The sequence below is a fragment of the Gallinula chloropus genome, assembly GCF_964237585.1.
Source record: "Gallinula chloropus genome assembly, chromosome: 6".
Lineage (NCBI taxonomy): Eukaryota > Metazoa > Chordata > Aves > Gruiformes > Rallidae > Gallinula > Gallinula chloropus.
In genome coordinates, this window is record NC_140091.1 from 30384881 (window position 1) to 30406461 (window position 21581).

Genomic DNA, 21581 nt, shown 5'->3' on the forward strand with positions numbered 1-21581 from the left:
GTAGGAGAGATGTAAGAAAATGCACGGTAAGACTAAGAGACAATGTATTTTAAGTCAGACTCGTCTCTGTGTTCACACTTAAGACAATGACTTCTCCCAGTATATACCAGGCTGTACTTTATTGTCATCAGCTTTCTTTGACTTAAAATATCTTTAGGAGTCTGATTCTTGAGTGTTGAAGCTGTCAGGTGGAGCCTTGGCAAGCAGAATCTATTTTTTCCAGGGAAATATTTCACATCTTTACAATGCTTTTCAACCCCAACTAAGGATAGTTTATGAACTACAATGTCACTGCTAATGCCAGTAAAGAGGTCACATTTTGCTGTGATGGAGGAGAAAAAATTGTGCCTAAGGACACCGGAGAATGCATGTACGTTTTGGGTAAAGAGCTGTTAGAAGTCTAACAGCCGTGTCAGAATTCATATGCTTGTAATTGAAAACTGATATGGGATAATTAAGCCATGCCAACAGACAGCCTCAGAGATATGCTACCAAGGATACAGCGTGCTATGCAGTGCATTAAAACAGCTTTACTTATGGTAGAAAACTCTGAATTGTTCACCGTTAGGCTGGCTGTGCTGCCGCTGAAGTCAAAAGTAGAACTCCTATCAGCCTCCATAGGAACCACGCTGCACTACAGACATGTCAGATAGTTTAATCATTAATTGCATGACCAAATATCTTAATTGTAAATCTGACTCAGCCTTACTCATTGGGTACATACTAAAACTATAGGTGGGCAAAGAGCAACCATTCTTGCTATGACTATCAAGCCTTGGGCATTATGTTTTTTTTCTGCCATGTGAAGTTAAAGTTGAGAGGGCATAGAGAAAACCTCATTTGGAACAGTGCTCTGACAAGAAATAGCTGCTTATGCCGTGATTAGGAAGTCACCCCAGTGATGGTTAGGAGAATAATGCCACAAACTTGAGCAGTAGCCTGCTTATGTGACTGCTCCCCGAGAGCCACTGTGCTCTGGCAGAAGTAATGAATCATGGCAGGAAGGGCTGCAAAAGGCTGAAGGGTGCCCAGGCTGCACCCTCCCTCCTGTGGGTCCCCTGGGTGCCCGCTCCCCTCACATCTCCCCTGCCTCAGGATGGGGTGGCACCCAAGCTGTTCCCCTGCTTTCACTGGAGAAAACTACCTGGCCTGAAACTTTCCTTTTGCAGCCTCACAATCTTTTCTCATGCTGCTTTCTGAGACAGTGATTAATCCCCATTGTTTATGTCATCTGTTACCCTGAAAACCATTTCTGAATGGTGCTCTGGTCCCTGGGAGCTCCCCCCTTCCACGCTGCGGCCGTTCACTCCCTGCAGTTGCTCTTTGTAAGCCCACGACAGGCTTTTCGGCTGTTCTGGCTTTTAGCTCTGTTTTCTCTGGTGTTTTTTATCCTATGGAAATCAGATGGCAGTCAGAACTACAGATGGAGTTAAACTGAGTAATCCTCAAATACATTATTCCAGACTTCTACCTGTGTTTTGCATATCTGAAAGCTGGTAATGATTTTGCTGCAGATGATTTATCATTGCTGCAACCTTTTCTCATCTCACCTTTCCCCCTGTCTTATCAACTGAGACCAAGCCTGTAGAATAGAAACACCCTCTGTTTCTCTGCCTAACATGGTACTGTGACCTGCTGGTTCCTCTGCTCGTGATCCCATGCCTGCAGTGCTGTTCTGCATCCTTGGTCTTTCCTTGATTGTCTCATTGTTTTTGTTTTAAATACATGAGACAATCGTGGACATGTTGAGCTGTTTTCAGTGTGTGCTCTTTGCTCCATGGGAACGGGCTGCTCTACTTGATCCTTCTGCTAAGCTGGACCCAATACTCTGCCACAGCTTCACCAATGTGCAGGACTTCTGTTTAGCCAAATGTGTATTCATGTCAGACTTGCTTAATTGCCTAAATATCTGATTTGATGTTTACATTAAGTCTTGTTTTTTAGATTAATTTTTTGATGTGCCATTTGGGTGTAGAAGCTTTTATCCTGTGGGTGTCTTTCAACTGAGGTAGCCCACCAGTGCAGGCTCCCTGGTCCTGTGTGACCTCAGAGGACCTCTTCTTGTCCACAAGAGCTTCCAATCACAACTTAAGCCGATTAGTAAAGGGCATTTACTATAGATATTAAAATCCTGAACACTTAAGAGATCTTCACACCACATAAGCTGTTATGCAGAATCTTCACTGTTTGTTGGGTCTTCTGAGATGAGTCTTACAATTTCAGCTCTCACCATGAGCGAATTCCAGTATTGGTCGAATGTTTGCTGATGATCCTGAAGTTTTCTGCCTGTCATCCAGGGTAGTGACTCAAACTGTAGTTTTGGTTAATGCAATTTCCTTCTTGAGAACGATCAGGAATCCTAAGACAGAGTTGGGGGAATGCTGTGTTTTGCTCCCAAGCACCAAGCTGCTTTACCCACCAGGTTGTCCAACCAGGTGAAGTTGCAGCTAGTTTCTAAAGTGTCTGGTTTTATTGATAGGGAAGTAATGGGTGGTCACAGTGTGGATCCTTTTCTTCTTTCTTCAGTAAATACTAAGATTTTTCATGCTTCACTAGGCAAAATCCTACACTCATTTACACAAATGTAGTAGTACTGAAGTCCACTGGGTTGTATTGTTAAAACTGAGCAGAATTTAATTTATTACATTTTGTTTAGTTAAGTGCAATTGCTAATTAAAAAGAAGTAGTTCTTATGGTATGCTCAGCATTCTGTGTAGCATGCATGGATTTTAAAGAAACGTACAGTGTATATTGAGATCATGCTAACTGCCATGAGGGCTTCCAGAGCAATTGCTTGAGCTGAAACCTACAGTGACTAGAAGAATAAAAGCCAAGGTAAATATTGGTAGCTTTATAGCTCTCCATAGCATGGTAGAGAGCACCGCAGGAAAGCGGTCAGTTTCTATACAGGCTTTAGTTTTCAGTGCTGGTTTTCCAACAGATGTAGTGATCTAGAACTGAAAAGGCACAAAGATAGTTGCTTTTAGATAAGCAACTTTCTCCAGCGTTCTTGTCCAAGCACCTGATCAAGAAACAGCCAGTGAGAGCTGGAAGAGATCCCCAAGCTACAGCTCTATTAGCCTTGGCATGTTTGTCCTCAATGCGAGGTGGGCAGGATCCCGTGGGATACAGCGGGAGCCAAGAGGTGCATCTCAGCTGCTTCCAGAGTAAGGCACTACCTCTGTTCTTGCCTCTCTGAGTGGTCGCAGCCAATGAATCTTTAAAACCTTCTTTCACCTGGTTCCAGTTTTAGTTCTCCATCTCTGTGCTGTTACTGTGAAACAGTATGTAGGTACAGAATATTCCCCAACAAAGTCTATGAACAGAATTTTGCTTCCCAGTATTTATTAATGTTATCTGAAGTTACAGTACAAATGTTCATTAAAATACATGAATGATTTAGGTGTTGCAATATTCTTAATTAACAAAATTAACCATATCCCTTTTATTGATGAGTGGAAGAAAGGAATCAAGCATGGGCAAATGAATTTGCTTTGTTTTGACAAGAAGCAGGAATTGCACTTCGTTAAACCAGGACGTTTCCCTGTTTCCCATGCCACACTGAAATTCAGAGTGCAGGGCCAGAAGGACCTTGCCATCAGTTAGGCCATTTGGTTTCTTCCTGTCTGTGATCAGGCTCAATAATTTGCTGAATTAATAATTAAAAATATGTATTTAAGTTTTAGTTTTAATTAATCTGCCTTCAACTTTCAGGCCTTGCTTCTTGTTACGCTTTTTCCTGCTAGATTAAAGATCCATTTAGTGCCTGGTATTTCCTCCCCATGAGGTGCTTATCTGTTGTAATCAACTCACCACTCAATCTTCTTCCTGATAAGATAAGCAGACTGAGCTGTTTGGGTCTCACTGTAAGGTATTTCCTCCAGCCTGGAGTAAGGTATGTGAGCCTCTTCTGCATCTTTTTTATTTTTCATTTTACATCCTCTGCCTTACACGGCTTCTTGTATCTAAAAGGAGCAATCTACCAAAAAAATTGCCTTCCCCTTCCACCCCCAAAGAGCAATCATTGTACAATGACCCTATGCAAGCCTCAAAATAACAAGAACTGGGTTTCTTTTGACAGTTTCTTTATTAGGCAGTGAGGCCAGCTGAATGTATCTGAATCTTACTGCTTTGCTTTCACGTGAACCAGATTGCACCAGAGTCCTCAGATTCATCAGAGGGGGAGGTGAACGGTGGTGTGTGTCCCCAGGAGGGACCACATAGCTGTGCTACAGCTGCTGACGGGTTGGATTTAAACCTGGAGGCTTTGTGGAGGGAATGGGAATTGTGCCCAGCACTGGGACAAGCTGGGGTCATGCTGCGGCCAGCCCTGCTCTGCACACCCTGTGAGCATGCTAATACCCTAGTGATGGGCGAGTTTAAACGTATCTGATATCAAGCAGCAGCACACGTGTGTGTGGGGGATGCTCTGGGAGAACAGCAAGTCAGATGGGTACCACTGGTACTGCTGGCTTTGGGTTTATCCAGGCTGTGCTAGGGAGGGCTGTGAGCAGAGGGAAACGGCTTCCCTGCTTGCAGATCTCACGCAGGCCCCTTGTTTTACTATGCTTTTAGTACTCACTGGTACTGTTGGTAGTGATGTGGTCCAAGAACCACACGGTATTGGCCATTGTAAGTTTAAAAAAAATGGGCTTTGCCCAAATTGAGTCATTACCTCACTTTAAAATACAGAGTAAGTTGTACATGATTAAAAGGGCGGGTTCAGGTCTAGTAAGGAGTAGAAGGATAACTGACATACTAATTAAGTTGGTCTCTAATCTACATACCTGGAAGAGTCAAACTGCCTTTTAGAAGACAAAGTGAATTACATGCAAGTCCCCTGATGCTGTCGTACAGAACCTGGCTTTGCTGCTATCTGGATCTCCATGCTGCCCACAGACTTCACCGTGTGGCCAGGACCTAAAAATGCCTGTACTCTGATACATGAATGCTATATATTGTGAAACACGTGTCATTCATGCCTTTAGCTGCTGAAGGACTGAGGAGAGGATGTGTTGGGATTTCAATAGTCCTCTATGACCAAACAGTCACGGTTCAGTAGTTTTTCCCTGCTGTTTAAAAAGCTATTTAAGAAATTGCGAATACCTAATTTAAAACCCTGATCCTTTTGATGTGATGACAGGGGGTCAAGCTTGGAGGTGGTGTCACAAACAGAACGATATGAATGTTCAGCATATAGAAGTATTCATTAATGACTCATAAGCAAGTGCGCTTGGCTACTAATTGGAGATTTTTGTGCAGAAGGATTGTATTTATGGGCTCCATACAGTCTAACTTATATTCATGCTGCTGCTTGCGAGGCTATCTTTTTGGCAGGAAGAACTCATTAATCAAAACCCTCCCTTTTGTAAATGACAGGGTACTGGGAGGGGGGTGGAGGGAGGAGGGCAGGTAGAACATGTGTCTGAAATGCCAGAGAGTTGCGATGCTAATACAAGCTTGTACCACCAAATAGTAAAAGGGATGTCAGAAAAGAGGAAAGCTTCTCTTCGGGTGCTCCTTATGTCAGTGCATTGCTGATGAAGCCCAGCTCTACTTCTGCATGTGAAATCAGGAGATACGCTGTTATGATCCTTTTATATCTGTTAATTTTTTTAAAGGGATGCAGCTAAAATCCCGCCTGGTTACTATCAAAGTGCTTGAATTAGCGCTTTATGTTCTCAGCTGATGCAATTTTCTCATTGTCTCAGAGTCCTGGTGGGAGCCGGGGTTTGCTGGGGTGCAGTGGGGTTTGGGCAGGGAATACCCCCTTTCTGCCCATGTGCAGTGCTTGCTCTCCGGGTACCAGAGGCCGAACAGCGCAGGAGTGCCTGGGGTGCGTAGCAATAGAGACCCGCTGTGCGCGTGCGTGGCGAGGGGAAGGGAAGGCTGGGCTCGAACTGCTCCTTGGCTTGCTTCCCCTCAAGGCAAGGCCTCTGCTTTTCCATGTTTTGCTGTTCTTGAGCAAGAAACAGAGACAAATTCAACAGATAAATAAAGGTATCCCACCCGTTTTGAAGGACTGAATTATGCATTCTCTGAAACAGTTTTCTTGGCACAGGACACTTGGTATTTAAGCTCTTCATGCTTATGGTATATCGCAGGCAGGGATTTCGCATACTTCTGCAGGCAGAAACACCTTTTATCCTGTTCTAGCAAGGCCAGGTTGATCTATTTTTTAAGATAATAAATATGTCATTGACCCTGTCTGCTAGCATACTTTCCAAATTCATTAACACTTTCCTATCTTCTATTATTTACTGTCCTATACGGCTATGCGAAAAGAGCTCTAGCCATTGTGCTGTAAATCACTGCTGACAGACTGAAAGCAGTTGCCATTAATGAGATGACGCCTCTGACATAGGAGTGGTAGGTGAGCTATTAAAAGCAGTATGATGTGCACAATTTTGGTGGAGGCTGAATCTGTGTCTGTAACAAATGGAGGAAAAATGGACAGGATGGTTGGCCACACACCTGAGCAGACCATCTGCGATGCCAGCGCTTTGCAAAGAACATTAGAGAAATTAACTCAGATGTCCTGATTAGCCAGCTTTTCGAAGTCTGGCATAAGCTCTTTACTCTTTGGAAGGAAATGCTTCTAAGGAGGATAGAGAATTGTTTTTAATGGAGGTAATCTTCTAATAAATTACTTCTCACCAAGGGGAGACTTGAAGGGGCAAGGTAATCCCAGAGTAAAGTTGATTTAACTTCTCCATTATCCTCAGGAAGGTTCCGGGATTGGAGCTTTGAAGAGCTGTATGTGACATTTTTAAAAGGCTTCAGCAGAGGCTTAAACTCCTATAACATTGAATATGTTTTCTGAAGTGATGAGATTGTCGTACCGGGGCAACACATGAGCAATATTTTTTGTATGTGCACTAAAGCAGATGATGTTGGCTTTTTTGATGAGGTTACAAGATGTAAAAATAGGTGGTGGTGGTAGGTTTTTTCCTTCTAAGTACAGTCTTATTACTTCCCCAATTAGCAACAGGCAGGTGTTTCACATTTCTCTCTGGAAGTCAGCAGCGTACGTGTAGGGAACTTGTGCTACCAGTTCGGATCTTGGTGGGCTGAGCGACTGCCCACCAACTGCCTGATGCAACCTCTGCCTGCACGCTTGAGGTCTGGCATGAAGCACGCTGGCAGGGGACGCTGGCAAGGCTGAGTGCAGCTAGCTGTCCTCTCTGGCCTCTCTGTAAAGAGAATGTGACTCTGCAAGTCTTGAGAACCAGAACCTTTCTCATTCGGGCACGAGAAGGGAACCTGAAATTGTCATTTTTCAGCAGGACGTACTTATTTGCATTACAAGCCTGGGAAGAAAACATGCATTTCATCTGCCTTGACAGCTGGCCTTCTGAATTACACTTATCAGCCATATTAGCCCGGCGGCCTTTGGCAGAAGAGAAGCAGGGGTTGGTAGCGTTGTTCTTGCTGATCAGGGACGATGCATGGCTCTGGATTTCTGCATTCTGTTCGGCACTTTGGTGGCATTTATAAATGTGACAGCTGCAAATTAACTCAGCTATTTACAGGCTGGATTGCACATGGCTCACTGACAGGGAAGGGGCAATAGACTTTTTTATTTCCTTCCCGTCACTTAGTGTTTGATATCCACCAGGAAAGCTGCGGCATAATAGTGGTCACAAGCCTTGATATGAGTCTGCTGATCTATTTGCCTTTCTAATTTCTGTAGACAGTTATGTTTGTATCTGTGGTTGGTCTCGGCAGGAGGATCTTCCTTTTGCAACTCTATGTGGTCGTGTTATGGGATAATGAAGATGAAGGAGGCTGTGCACCTGAATTCCTGCCCTTGCAGAGGACTTTGCCTCACCCTTGTTAGTTGTTGTTCAGATGCTAATGGCACTCTGCCTTTCCCATGGCCTGTTTGATTGGTGTTCCCTGCTGGATGGGGCTCTGTAATGAACAGTAACGTGCAGTGCCAAGTTCACATAGCCCCTGCACCACTACTTTGTCTTCCTTAGTAGGAATAAGTGGGAAAAGAAATCCACAACCACTTGGCTTTAGTTTTCAGAAATTTCTCTCTGTACTTTACTTAGCTTGAAAGTTTGAGTTTTGCTGAGTTTCTCTGATGCAGAAGGCAGAAGTGAGCTGTTCCTTAGACTGTACCAGCACGTCTGTTTGTGAGGGTGTGCAGAAAGTGCCCGGTGGGGCGGGGGGAGAGGGGAGCTCAGCTGGCAAGATGAAGGCAGAGAGCAGCCACAGGCCTCAGATCTGCCTGGGATGGGGGCAGAGGAGGCTCCCAAAGCCCAGTTTTGCCTCGCAACAGGCAGTGTTCTGGGGGGTTGAGGCTGAGTGTTCATCCAAACAGGGCTGCTTAATGAGCTGCCTGCAGGCACTTGCCTGTGTCGTCTTCCCTTGGCCAGAGTTCCTGCAAGCTGCCAAGGGGCTCAGTAGGGAGACACCTTCCTTCCTCCAGATACTAAGAAGTCTCACTACTGCCTCTTAGGTCAGCCATGAACACCTCCACGCCCTTACTGATGCTGATGAGGAGCCCCCATGCATCACAAACAAGTGTCTCAGGTACTGAAAACAGGGAGAGGTTTTCCTGCAGCCCAAGGGCAAACCCAGGCTTCCCTTGTCAGACCTCACCTCAGCAGCACCACTGCAATGCCCTGTTGCGTATACACACGTGTCTATCCTGGGTTATATACCATGGGCTAGTGGTACAGGGTGGTGGACTGGCGTGGAAAGCTGTTTTCTATGTTGCAAGAGTTATTTCTGTGATAAATGCATGTTTACACACACAAGCCCTTCAGACTGTTAGAGGGTGATCTCTCTTAGTTGCTGCAATGCCTGCTATACAGTTCTGCACAGTCACCACCAAAATCAGTTATCGTGGAAAATCCTTCCTCTTCTGCTGCCCCCTCACATTGCTGAAATCCAATTTTAGCCTGGGAAAAGATGCTTTAAAGGATTCATATGGGCAGGGCAAAATTTGTGACAGACTGGTCCAGAGCTCCATCCTGGAAGCAGTCCTGCCCATCAGCTGAGCCGCCGCAGTATTTGTAATTTTTATGTATTAGTGATCTGGCACCTTTCTCTGGCATCCTGTGCTGTACAAAATTAGCCCAGCATATGGGTAGTGTAAATTGGAGGACATAGGTTTGAGTAATGAACAAACAGTGACTATGCTAATTGGCTTCATGGGCACGGAGTTCGGTGTCTGCGGAGTAGAATCACCTCAGTTGTTTTACAATAAATAATAAAAATGAGAGTCCCTGATTTGGGTATTTTATTTTGTTTTTGCAATGGCAAGTATTTCCAGCCTCCTGCCTATTGTGATTAGAGCTTGTGTGCAGCCCAGTTCTCTGCATGTTGTAATGAATGTCTCTTGCAAACAGGTGAGCCAACATCTTTTTCCTTTGAGTTGTTAATGTCGCTGTGGTTGATAATAAAGATCAATGCATCCAAAGGTGTTCATCAAGTTCTAGCATTAAACCAGTAAGGAAAGCAGGAATCGCTGTGCTCGTAAGAGCTGTAAATATCTCGTAAGACTGAGTATCAATTTCCAAAAAATAAAGCTTGCTATAAAAAGAAAACCCCAGAAAGATATATTTAATGATAAGATTTATTTTATGAATTTCTACTGAGTGCAGTGGTTTCCAAGCTTGCCAGGCTGAATTTAAAAATTTTTTTTAGCTGTGTTTTAATGACCCTCATGCTTCCTCTGCCTGATCCTAATTCTGCAGCCCACAGTGACTGCTGGCTTCTGCACCGGAGTGACCTACTGCGCCGACAAATGCTGACTCAGCAGCCGCCAACTCCCTCGCCCAGCCCTGTTCCTAAATCTTGGCTGGCAGAAGCACCCGGTTGCTGCAGGGCTGAGCATCTTTGTCCTTTGGAAAGTCCTGGACCCTGCCAGGTGGGAGAGGCGGATCAGGCACGGATTGGGAAGCTGGGAAGCATTGGGGAAGGTGCTTGCTGCCTTTTAGGTCCCTGTTCCCAGTGCAGGTCTCAGCAAACACCAGTGTTGGGATTTAGTGCTGTTAGTCCTTGGTAGTCTAAGGCAGGCTGAACTTGTGCAAGGCGAGTGCAAAAAACTTTGGTTTTCCTCTTGCTATAAAAAAAAAAAAAAAAGAGTGTGGGAGAAGGAAAAGGAGAGAGGAAGGACTTTGCCTTGCAAAAACTAATTCTCTGTGAGCAGGTATGCTTTTTCTTCAATGCCATACAAACACCTCTGTCTTCTCTTTCAATGTTACTGTCTGCGATTTGGGGAACATGGGAAGTGATCTTCTGAATGGGGAGTCTTGGGGTTTGGCTTTTTGGGGTTTCGGAGGTATTCAGAAATTGAGATGTAGCATCTAACTGCAGTCTCTAGAGAACTTCTTAAACTGCCTTCCTTCCTCGGGCTGCTTGCAGGTACCTGCATTTTAGGTGCTGTTCCTGTAATCTTAACTGCAAATAAATGAAGGAACTTGATAGTTATATCTGTCCTGGATGAGAGGTAGATGCTGTAGCTCTAACTTAAAACATTTTTCCCAGCTAGTCGTAAATCATAAGGATAGATCATTATTCATTCTTCCTTCTGTCACAATCCTCCTTGATAAGGTGGTGATCGTTACTGTGCTAAAAACTGTAGGAAATATCCGGAACAATCTGCTTATCAATACATGGAGGTACACGTGTATATATGTATGTGTAAGAGCCTTATAGTGTTACTGTTGTCCTGATGCTCTAAGGGTTTAAATGGGCAAGGTTTTTAGACAGATAATGTTTTTTTTATTAGATCAGTAGCTTTAGCTTGAAAAAATTGGCAAGTGTTGGTCTCAGTTCTCTATCAGCCTTGCTACTGTGCTGCCTCTTCAAAGCCATGCTCATGCTCTCTTTGCCTGTTGTTACTTACACTGCTGCTTGGGTTCCCCCTCTAATCACAAACAATTAAAAGCACATTTTTATCACTTAAAATTGTACCTCTGTGTAATTATCCATGGGAATACAGTCCTGATGTTGGTCCCTCTAGCCAGAGGCACGCTCACAGTATATGTTGCTTAGAGATTTCCTATTTGTGGCAGTCCACAGTTCCCGGCTATTTTTCAGGCGTACTGCTCTTTTCTTAAAATCTGATTGCAGAGTACTTCTCATCTCACAGCTCGTGTAGTCAGATGAGGACAGCAGCCAACACTAACTCCTTGCCAGTGTTTTATATCACCAACTGATCTGTTCTTTGTTAGAGGAGTCTGTTACTGTCCGATTACCTCCATTGGTGAGCAATGACTTCATCTGCTGGGAATACAAGTAACCTAATTTTCAGTAATTTTTGGAAGAGTCATGGCTACAATCTCCTGTTGGCTTTGATATCTGCAAATTTTATGAAGTAAAGGATCTAGGACTGTTCCACCTCTCGTATGGTAACTTCTGTCTTAATAACAATCCATGGTCTATGAGAAGAGTCAGATGGGTGATGTCATCTGGTAATGAACAGTTTATACAAACATGAACGCAGACTTTAGAAGCAAAAATCATGATCTGCACTTTTCATTTTCTCTCTCATGTACTTTTCATAAGTCCTTATATTCAGCATGCACAACAATAATGTATTTTTGCTACTCTGATAGCTGACTATGAGAGCAGCCGCTCATTCTGAAACCTGAGCATCAAACACTTTCACCCTTTCTAGTACATAATTTTTAATTCTTTCCAAACAAAGCAGAGCAATTCAGGCAGTGCAAAGCTTGGCAGGTAGCGTGATGATGAAGATTGAACAACTTAATTGTGTTCTAGATAGAAAGTGCCAAAAAGAATCAATGATACAGGAGCCAATAAGATGCACAACTCGGGTAGTCACACTCTCTCACTTTCCATCAGAGAATGGCCTGGTTTGCAATTTAGCATTGCTGCATCAAATATTTTTTTTTTCTTTTTCTTCTGTAGAGGTGTTCACTGGAGAACTTCACAAACCTTTACAATTTTTTTTAATTAAGTTTCAGGTTCCCTTTATTGTGATTCCATTTGTATGAGTATATCAAGCGAAGCACCATTTTTTTAGATGATCAGACTTCGGTCCAATGCATAACATATATCTGAAATGCCTCATTCAGTGGAAATGCCCGTGTACCCTGGAAGAAAATCACAAGTAAAACAAAGAAGTACTTTGCAGGTCACAAGCAGAATCTTGGCAAAAAGCATTTTCCAGTTCTTATATTTTTACATTCTTTGTTTTGCAGAGAGAAATTAAGAAGTGTATTTAATAACATAATATCAAGCAATTTCATGTGGACAGTAAGGAAGTAGCTTACCATCCTTTAACAAAAAGTGTCCCCTTTAAGTTGCCTGCTGGATGTGATCCACTGAATGCCAAGGGTTACTGTGGCAAATCTACAAGAAAAGAAACAAGAAGACACAAATTCTCCAACAAGAGAGATAACAAGTTTCCAGCTGGAGGATAAACTCTCTGCAGCTCCTTTTAGAATATAATGGATTTACTCATCCCAGAGCTGAGCTGGTGGTCACCCCAACAGAAGTACCCTTAGACATGATGGAGTATACCTTAACAGCACTTCATTCTACAAATTATTGCTTTAATTGTATACAGAATAGAGTGCACAGCTGTCACATCTCTACTTCTAGATTTCAATTTTAGCTGCTCTGTGAGTTTAAAAAAAGAAAAAAAAAAGATAATAAAAAGACACTTTTTTTCTAGAGGCAGGAACCATTTCACCTGCTTCTGGTCTGGGGCAAAGTAGCTCAGAAATACCATGGAATAAATTGGCAGGGAAAGAAAAAACAATTCTGCATCTGACTGTAAATCCAGCAGTAATTTAGCTTATCCAAATTGAAATTTCTCCCAGATAGTGTTATGTTTAACACACCCACACTTGCAGAAAATGCCGCGGGCTCTTCAGCAATCCCTGTCCCTGGGACCTTGGCTCTGTGTTTCCCCCTGAAGCAGGCTGCCCCCCTGCACAGGCACTGGGGCTGCTCACGAAAATCGTACTGGGTCTCTGACTCCTCTCGCAGACGTTTTTATTGGAGGAGGGGTGATGGGAAGGAGGGAGTAGCAGGAGCATCCGTGCCAGAGCTGAGATATCTTGACATGGCTTTTGGTGGTGGTGTCACAACTCTCAGATGCACTGACAAGGTCCCTGCCCAGGAGTGCTGAGGGAGCCCTCCCAGCACAGATGCCCTCGGAGGCTCCTGCCTGCCGCCTGCCCTCTTGGCTGCTCTGCTGTTATAAACACCGGGCTGATGGCTGGGCAGGAGATATACCTACGAATCACCCTTAGATGGGCCCTGCTCGACCAGTACCATCCCTTTTCCTATGTTTTCATGAAGCTTAACGAGAAGAAGGTTGGAGTGATGCAGGGTGCCAGCTGCCCACCCCTTCCCTCCTCCTAGGGCTTGAGCTGCGTTCCTGATGAAGCAGTATCGCTGTGGCTGGGCTCCAAGGTTACCTTATGGCTTCAGATCCTGTTCCTGGAAGAAGCTGCCTTCCTGGGTGGCTCAGAGGCACAGTTTTCGGGAGCTGTTTACACAGTGTCCCCTCTGCCTTGTGAATCAGTGAACCGCCGCGCGCCTCACGCGTGGTTTGCCAGCTCTTGTGTTGCTGGCACCGCTTGCTGTACCTCTGTCAGAAGGGCCTTGAACGTGATGGGGTTTGTAGCTAGGCTGGGGAAGTGTCTTCTCGCAGGTGTTGCAGGGCATTACTGACTCTTCTGCTTCGTTTCCCTAGGCTAATTAGGTGCAAGCTGGAAACCTGTGCCTTTAAATGCCAAGTATAAAACCTGCATTAGTGTGGAACTGGAGTACAGTGGGTACAGAATTCTCAGTAAAGAAGGCAGTCTGCTCAGGTAACACACGCAGGTGAGTACACATGGCAGTAAAAAGCAAAACATCAGAAAAGCACGAGCAGTTCCTGTGCTTGTCCATGGCAGCAATTTACTGCTCCCTTTCTGCTCCCGCCCCTTGTCTGAAACAGACTCCTCCCTTCATAGGAGAATAGTTATAATTTAGTTCTACCTCGGGTTCCTATTAAAATGGAAGTTGTTATTTCAACAGTTCCACAAAGTTTTAGCTCAGAAATGCCAGAGCAGGAGGTGCTGGCTGCTCCATCAGTCAGAAGCCATTTCACATGTTAAAATCAAATTTCCCATTTAGAATCAGCAAGCAAAAAGAAAAATGATTGTTTGAAATTTTTATTTAAAATCAAAACTATTTTGAAATGTTACTTTGAAGCAATTATTCCTCAGTTGTCCTGCCTGGAAGATAAAGACCTTTAAAGAAAATTGAGTTATTTCTGCAGAGAAGTAATGTATTGACAATGCTGTATGTTCCAAAGAAAGAATCTTTCAGCAAAAAGATGGGAAATTGGAACAAGAACTAAATTTACATTGTTAGGCCATGTTAAAATACATTGGGAAGTGATAGCACTAAACCTTAAAGCTGAGGTCTGCCCCTCTCTTTCTGAAAGTTTACCACCACATTGGCAAACCCGCACTGGCAGCATGAACTCTGGTGCAGGCAGAGATTTGGCTTGGTGCAGGGTCAAGGTGCAACGGGGTTTGTCTGGGTGACCTTGGCCCCAGCCAGTGAGTAGCCCCTGGGCCTGACCCAGACCAGGTGCTGGTGTCCCCCTGAAACTGAGAGGGCAGCCCCAGCTTGCCTAGCTCCAACCTCTCCTGCCCCTTCCTGGGGTGTTTCCCAGCCAGCATGGCTGAGTGAAATGGCAGCAGCAGCAGCAATCGGAACGGGCGGTGCTGGGGGGCTGGGTTGAAGAGCTGTGCCCTCAGATGCAAGACTGCTGCCTTGTGGGCCCTGCCAGATTTCAGCTTTGCCTGGGGAAGGATCAGTATGACCTGGGAAGCCTTGGGTTTCCTTATTGCTAAAATGTACCAGTTGATACTTTTTCAATACTTCCTGTTAATTTGCCAACAAATCGTGGTGGGGAAAACATCTCCCAAAGCTGTAGAGTGCACTGACTGACATTTTTATGCTTTGGCTTACTATTAGTAGCACTGCCTTGCTCTCTGACAGCAAAAAACCTGAGTTATGTGTTAGCAAGTGGTGGGGCTTCTTTGGGCAAAAGTCTCACTGGAGGAGGGTAAAGGGATGGGAAGATGGGTTAATCTCACAAAGTGCTAAATTTAAACCAGTGGCAATTTAGCAAAATAAGATAGATTAATTGTGACAGTTTATTGTTTGGAGTTTATAAAATAGGAAGAGGGGGCCAAGAGAACAATGAGGAGAATGACAAGAGCAGATTTTAGCATACGTGCCCATAAATTATTTCCCCCCAGCATGCACATGTGCTGTGATTGCCACTTTGTCTTTGAGTTCTGGTAACATAAACCAAGTCCTGAGCATCAGTGCCAGGGCTGCTGCTCCCACCAGAATCTGGAGCGGGAATTAGAAACTTGTGGAGGGAGAAGCACGCATGCCTTCCTGTGTCTTCTCAACTCCTTTAAAGGAACCTGGAGTTAACACAAATGTAACATTTCCATATGTTAGCAGGATGCACAGAAACGAGAATTTGCGTTGTTTGCATTGCACTGTTCCAGTGAAGGTGTTGTACCACGAATGTACAGAACTGCGATCGCTTTCCTGATGTGGTGCTTATTGGATTAGGTACAGGCTTGCACAGGCACAGGAAGTGTTTCTTCAGAATATAGTGACTGATCCTACATTTTAATGCTTCCTGCTATATATACACTTGTTTTTATTACAGAATAAAGTACTTTTCCTTGGTACAGTAAATAGAAATACAGCATATGCGTGTGTATTTATCACATTTGTGGCTGATACACTTCTGGTGAAAATTAGGAATAGAAACAGGACTATGAATACTAGGTCAATGTGACAAGTAAATTTAGAACAAGATAGCAAGCTGCTGCCTGAGACCCAACTTTGTACAAGGATTTGCTTTGTGAGGATATAAGGATAAATCTGAAACAACTCTACAGAATTTATTAAGGTAAAGAACAAAGAATATTGAATTGAGGCAATGCAAGACCTAACTCTGAGCCCTTTCTGGTTTGGGAGAATATTTTGTAGACTCCAATTTTGGCTTAATTCACATCAGAATATATGTTCACATATAACTGTTTCTAGCTGAAGTCCAAGCCCAGGAATAAAAACAGTGTTTGGCCTGATTTGATATGAATTCATTAATTATATCTGTAGCTATAAAAAAAAATGGAAATAGTCTAGATTTTGAGGAAAACAACCATTATTCAAATCCCACTTTAATGTAGTCCTTGCCAATTTGCCTTCCATAACAGATGTTACTTCTCTTGACAATTTATTGTGGCCAAGCCATTTATTTCTAGCCAGAAAACTGAGTAAATGATAAAAGCCAAAAAGGAGAACAGTGCCTGGTTTTGTCAGTGCAAAGGTTTACTTCTCCCCTAAGATGACGCTGGTTGCACTGGAGGTGGAGCGTCTACCCAGGTGCACGTGCAGACACCCACACACATTGGCCTTGTTCTTCACATGTGTTTGTTAGCTTTGGGCTCATTTGTTTACTTTTTTATTCCTCTAGCTTATTTCTTTTTTTGCCTCCTCAAAAGTCTGTTTTCTCTCCATCCTTTCTGTTCTCCTCCAGGGGATTCCTCTTGGACGGTTCAGAACATTTTGTCTGTGATTAATCTGGTGGCCCCTTCTGTCCTCCTGTGTCCACAGACACGTCTCTATCTCTGTTCTCAACCCTTCTATATGCAGTCCGACTTCTTTTCTAGACTGAAGGGTGCGCCCTTCTCTATATGGCAGGGTGCTTTCAAACCTGAAGTCCTACTTTGGGAAGATAATGATCAGACTCTTCCACTGAACAGCAAAATACCTCTGAGAATAACTTGCTGCTAAACCAGTGTTGTAGCCTGCCAAGGGTTTTTTTGTCTCTTCCGTTTGGAAGAGACAGAACGTTATAATTACATAGTGATTTACTAATTTATATTTTTCTGTCTCAGAGATTTTAAGCAGGCAATTACGCTGCTTCATTTGAGACTGACACAAGAATTTTAGCATGGTATAATACTTTGTGGAAGTAAGCAAAACTGTCTCATGCTATTGCATTTTATTAAGGTATCAAGTTAGCATGGCCAACCACAAAGATAAGCAGGTACTTCAGTGGACAATAGCTGTGTAAAACAGAAGTGATAAAGCCTAAAGGAATGTTCCTGAGGGAACATCCTATTGCCACATCAGTGTGCCCAAATTTCCTTCTATTGAAAGAGCAACTGATCCAGATGTATTTCACTCTTAAATCAGTAAAAGCATCCATGACCTTTGAGTACAAACTGTGCTCAGAAAGCTTGCCTTTTCTGAGCCCATCTGTCTACCTTGCAGTCTTTTCCAGTGCCCTTTTCACAGGTGTAACAGACGCACGCAGGCAAGAAGTGTGGAGAAGCTGGAAGCTTCTGGGCTACTGTTCCACCAGAAGACCTAAGGTCTCAGCAGAGATGGCAAGGACTGGAGATAATTTTCCAGAAGTCACCGAGAGTTGGGTACAACAAGAGGTAAAGCGTTTTGCCAGTGGTAAAGGTAAAAGCAAATTCCAGGTCTCAGGTTCACAGGGAGGCTGTGACTTTCATTGTGAAGATTTCTTCATCTGTGCTGAGCCGCTCGGAACCCTGTGCCCCGGCACAGGGCAGGCTCTGGGACTGACCCCCTGCCTACGGGGTCTCAGACCAGGATGCTGCTAGTGGCTGGCAGGAGTGGCTTGGAAGCCTGGGGTGAAGGGATCTGCGTGCAAGTAAGGCGTGACTCTTGCTAGCGGTGCTTCTCGCATTCCCTGTGTTAGAATGACTTTCTCTACGTGACTGAAGAGACATGCTGCTAAGAATAAACTTGATAGTTGCACTGCATTATGATAAAACATTTTCCCGTGGAAAGAGAGAGTAAAATTTTTTCTTTTTCCTTTACCACACAAGCTACCAGCTGCTCAGCCTGCCAGCAGCTCCGCGCTGCTGCCTTACGTGGAAGGAGGCAAAGGTTCCATGCACTTAGAAACCTTTAATTTCTCTGACTAAGCAGCCCATTTTACATTATTTGTAATTTTACGCGTTTCATGGCTTGTCACAACCTTAACTGCATTTGAATGCAGTTTCTGTGTGTGTTAAATATAGCCTTTTGAAATAAGTGACATTTCCCATATTTTATGCAGTGACAAATTGCAATTGTCAAAGTAAGGATCTTAAAAATATTAAAAGACATGCACAGTAGGCTGATGAAAACAGGTATCTTGGTGTTTCACCTATTCTAAGGGGTTCAGGCAGTACATAGTCCGTATGCAGGGTGTCAGCAAAGATATCACAGGATGTCATGTAATGGGGATTGTTGTGTTGTTCCTCTTTGTGCCAGTTTCTGGAAGTTGCAGTCATGTCTCAGGTTCAATGTGTCTTGGGTCCTGTGCGAGAAGACAGTCTTTCCCCTGAAGGGTTTGTAATCAAAGCCAATCTTAACTCTGATTTTTGATTTTGTTTTTTTCTGGAATGCTATAGGTAAGAACAACTTCTGTCAGTGGTGTAAATAGTTTCTCTTGATTTCACCGGATAACTGCTGAGCTTATGAACTATTTCTTATTGGTTTTTGGAAGCATTTAACCCTAAATTTTCTTATTCTATCCTACAACTATGTATACAGGGAACCACTGAGAGCTGCAGTATCCTTATGATATAATTTAGGAACTGCTGAGCCAAGTTTTTCCCTCAGTATGCCTAGGCAACAGATTTCATTTTCTCTGACGTGGGAAAGATCAAGAGAAATATTTGTTTGAAATTTATTAGTAAAAAAATCACTGACCATCACTAACGTCATAGATAGGAATGGGCCTGCATTAAATGCAAAACACCAGCCCAGACTTGCACACAATTAAGCTCAAAGATGATTCTTAGTAGTATAGCACATCTCTTGCATATTGCCTTGTCTTGTTAATGTCAGCCTGAATGCGTTCCAGGCAAATCTGTTCAGAAAAAGAGCACAGTATGTACGAATCCTCTAATCTAAACAAGACAGGGCGCTTCTTACAGGTACGGGTTTTACAAGGCAGGGAACATATGCTGAATGAGGAAAACAAAAGAAATCGTGATCGTGTAGCAGTCAGCCATCAGAATAAGCAGGGATGCTGGGGACAAAAGTCCTTCATCACTGAACTGGTCACAAAGACTGACATGAGCTAATCTGTACGGAGGTTTTTTCTACCCCTAATGCCACTGGTTTATATTCAACAGAAGTTCTATTTAGGGGGACACTCAGTGTAGCTTCTGCAGGCAACAAGCAAAAGTCTTGATAAACTAATAAAAAAGTCTGAATAGACTACGATCATAAAGATCTATTTTGATTGAAAAAGCCCCAAAGCCCCTAACCCTCCGAATCCAACCTGACTGGAACAGTACATTTGCCAACTGTTCGCATGGGAATGGGCCAGGATTCATCATGTAAAGCAATACCTAATTAATGCTGTTTTGCAACAGATGTCAAGCTGCTTTTTCCTAGTCTCACGTGAATGTAACTTTTGCCTTGTATGAAACATGTCCTTTGTGTCCTCTGCAACCCAGTTTTGACCTCTGTTTTGGTGCAACCCAACCAGAACTTGCCTTAAAGGAATAGCTGAGGATCATCCTGATGTTCATATGCGTGAAAGTCAGAGCAGACAGCAACATGCTGGGGACCAGAGTCAAGCCCCAGGGCTGCTGTGGGGTATGTAATACACAGCCCGTCACTCTGCTCGCTTCTGCTGTGCTAACTTAGCTCTGTGGCCTCCTGGGATCTTTGGACAGCAAGAGACCAAGGGCACAAGATGGTGTTGATTCCTTTTCCTCAGTTTTGTCCATTTGTGGGCCAGTCCTTTCTGGCCTGTGTGCTCTGGTGGCTTTCATGCCGCCTGTGTTCCTGCAAGGCTGCAGAGTCTGTGTGGGATGAACTGGTGTTGTAGCCAGGCGAAGCAAAGTGAGTCAGCTGCAGCCGGCACGGCGGTGCTGAGGTGTGTCCCAGGCCTCCCTCTGCAGGTACTTCTGCTCTGCAGTTGGGAGGATTTGCCACAATTCGCTGCCCCCCCCAGTATTTTCCCCTGGCTGCCTGTGCCATGCTGGCTGCCCGGGGCTGGCACTCTCAGCACTGCTCTAGGAGCAGCTTCAAGGGGTTTGTTTGCACTGGGCTTGCCAGGGACTGTCACGTTGCCGGTGCAGTCATGTCATCGTGTGCCTTTCTACCAAAGCCACATCTATACAGTGTGCATGGGAAATTATTCATGTGGGTGTCTCAGAAATTTTACAGAGAAGCCCCATTTTACAGGCTCAGACAAAAAAAAAAACAAACCCAAAAAAAGCCAAAACACAACCCTAAGAAAAAATGACAGAGAACATGAGGGAGATGGAAACTGGAGAGACAGCAGAGTGCAGTGATAGGGGAGGCAGCTCTGAAGTGCTGCGTGGTTTTGTTTTCTCTCTTATCTCATCTACTGTCTAACCTGCAGCACTTCAAAAATGAAATAAGGCACAGTGTAGCTTGTGGAATCAAGGAGGGCAGGGTTGGAGGTGGATGTGGCACCCTGCAACACTTACTTTGCATAGGGCCCCCAAAATCTACGTCCACTAGTATAAGCCTCAGGGATGACAGAGCAGAATGAAACCCAGAGACAGGCAGCACAGGGTGCTCAGCAGGACAGGCTTGATATGTTATAAACAAAATACAGTAACGAAAGGCATGTGGGCACGTGTCTGTATGCACATACCTGCACCTATCTGACACAAAATTCCAAACAAAATTTGCCAGTGTGACCAAAGATTTGAAAGCTCAAGGAGAGAGACTCTTGCTTTCCTTCCCCAGACCTTATTCGGCTTCTGTTTTCACCAGTGAAAGGAAGGTGAAACAAAAGGAGAGACAACCCATCTTGTGTCGGGCCCCAGATGATGCTTCTGCAGCCTGACAGCACTGGCTAAAGCCAACATTAATAAACTCTCTTTGTTTGTGGGGTTTTGGATGGGTTTTTTTTTTACTGTTGCTTTTAAATATCCTAGAGTCAGAGACTAAAGGATTTTAAGCTGTCAGATGACATGGAGAAAACAAACTTTGGGGTGTACAATCTATATGGATATTTTAAAAGCCTAATTTCTGAAATCTTAATGTCTCTCCAGTTCAAACATCAAAAAAAGTGCTTGGGCCAAGAAAGAGTATTGCTCTTTATTTTGAGCTTCCCAGCTTTTGTTGGCTGTAATAAAAACCTGTTTGGCATGTAGTAAAAAACAAGTGTAATAAAAAACTGTTTGGCATGTACTAAACCTCTTTAAAATTTGACATAAAAGTACAAAGTATTTACGGTCTTTAAAGAACTTACTTATTTTTAGGACCTGACCCTTTATTCCTCCCCAGTTTATATGAATGTATGGGGAAAATTAAAAAAATGGAAACACTGTCATTGTGGGATGGCTTGACATTTCTCAACAAAAACTGAGCTCTTGGTTTCAGGCTATTTTTTTTAGCTTGAGTGAATTTTTATGGTTACATCATAAACCCTTGAAAATCATAAGTTTATAGGGAAAAGGGTGACACAGCCTTAGTTATGATGTATCATGAGCTGCCATTCTAAAAAACATTGTTAACTCCTTCTGGCAACCTGAGAATATGTTGTG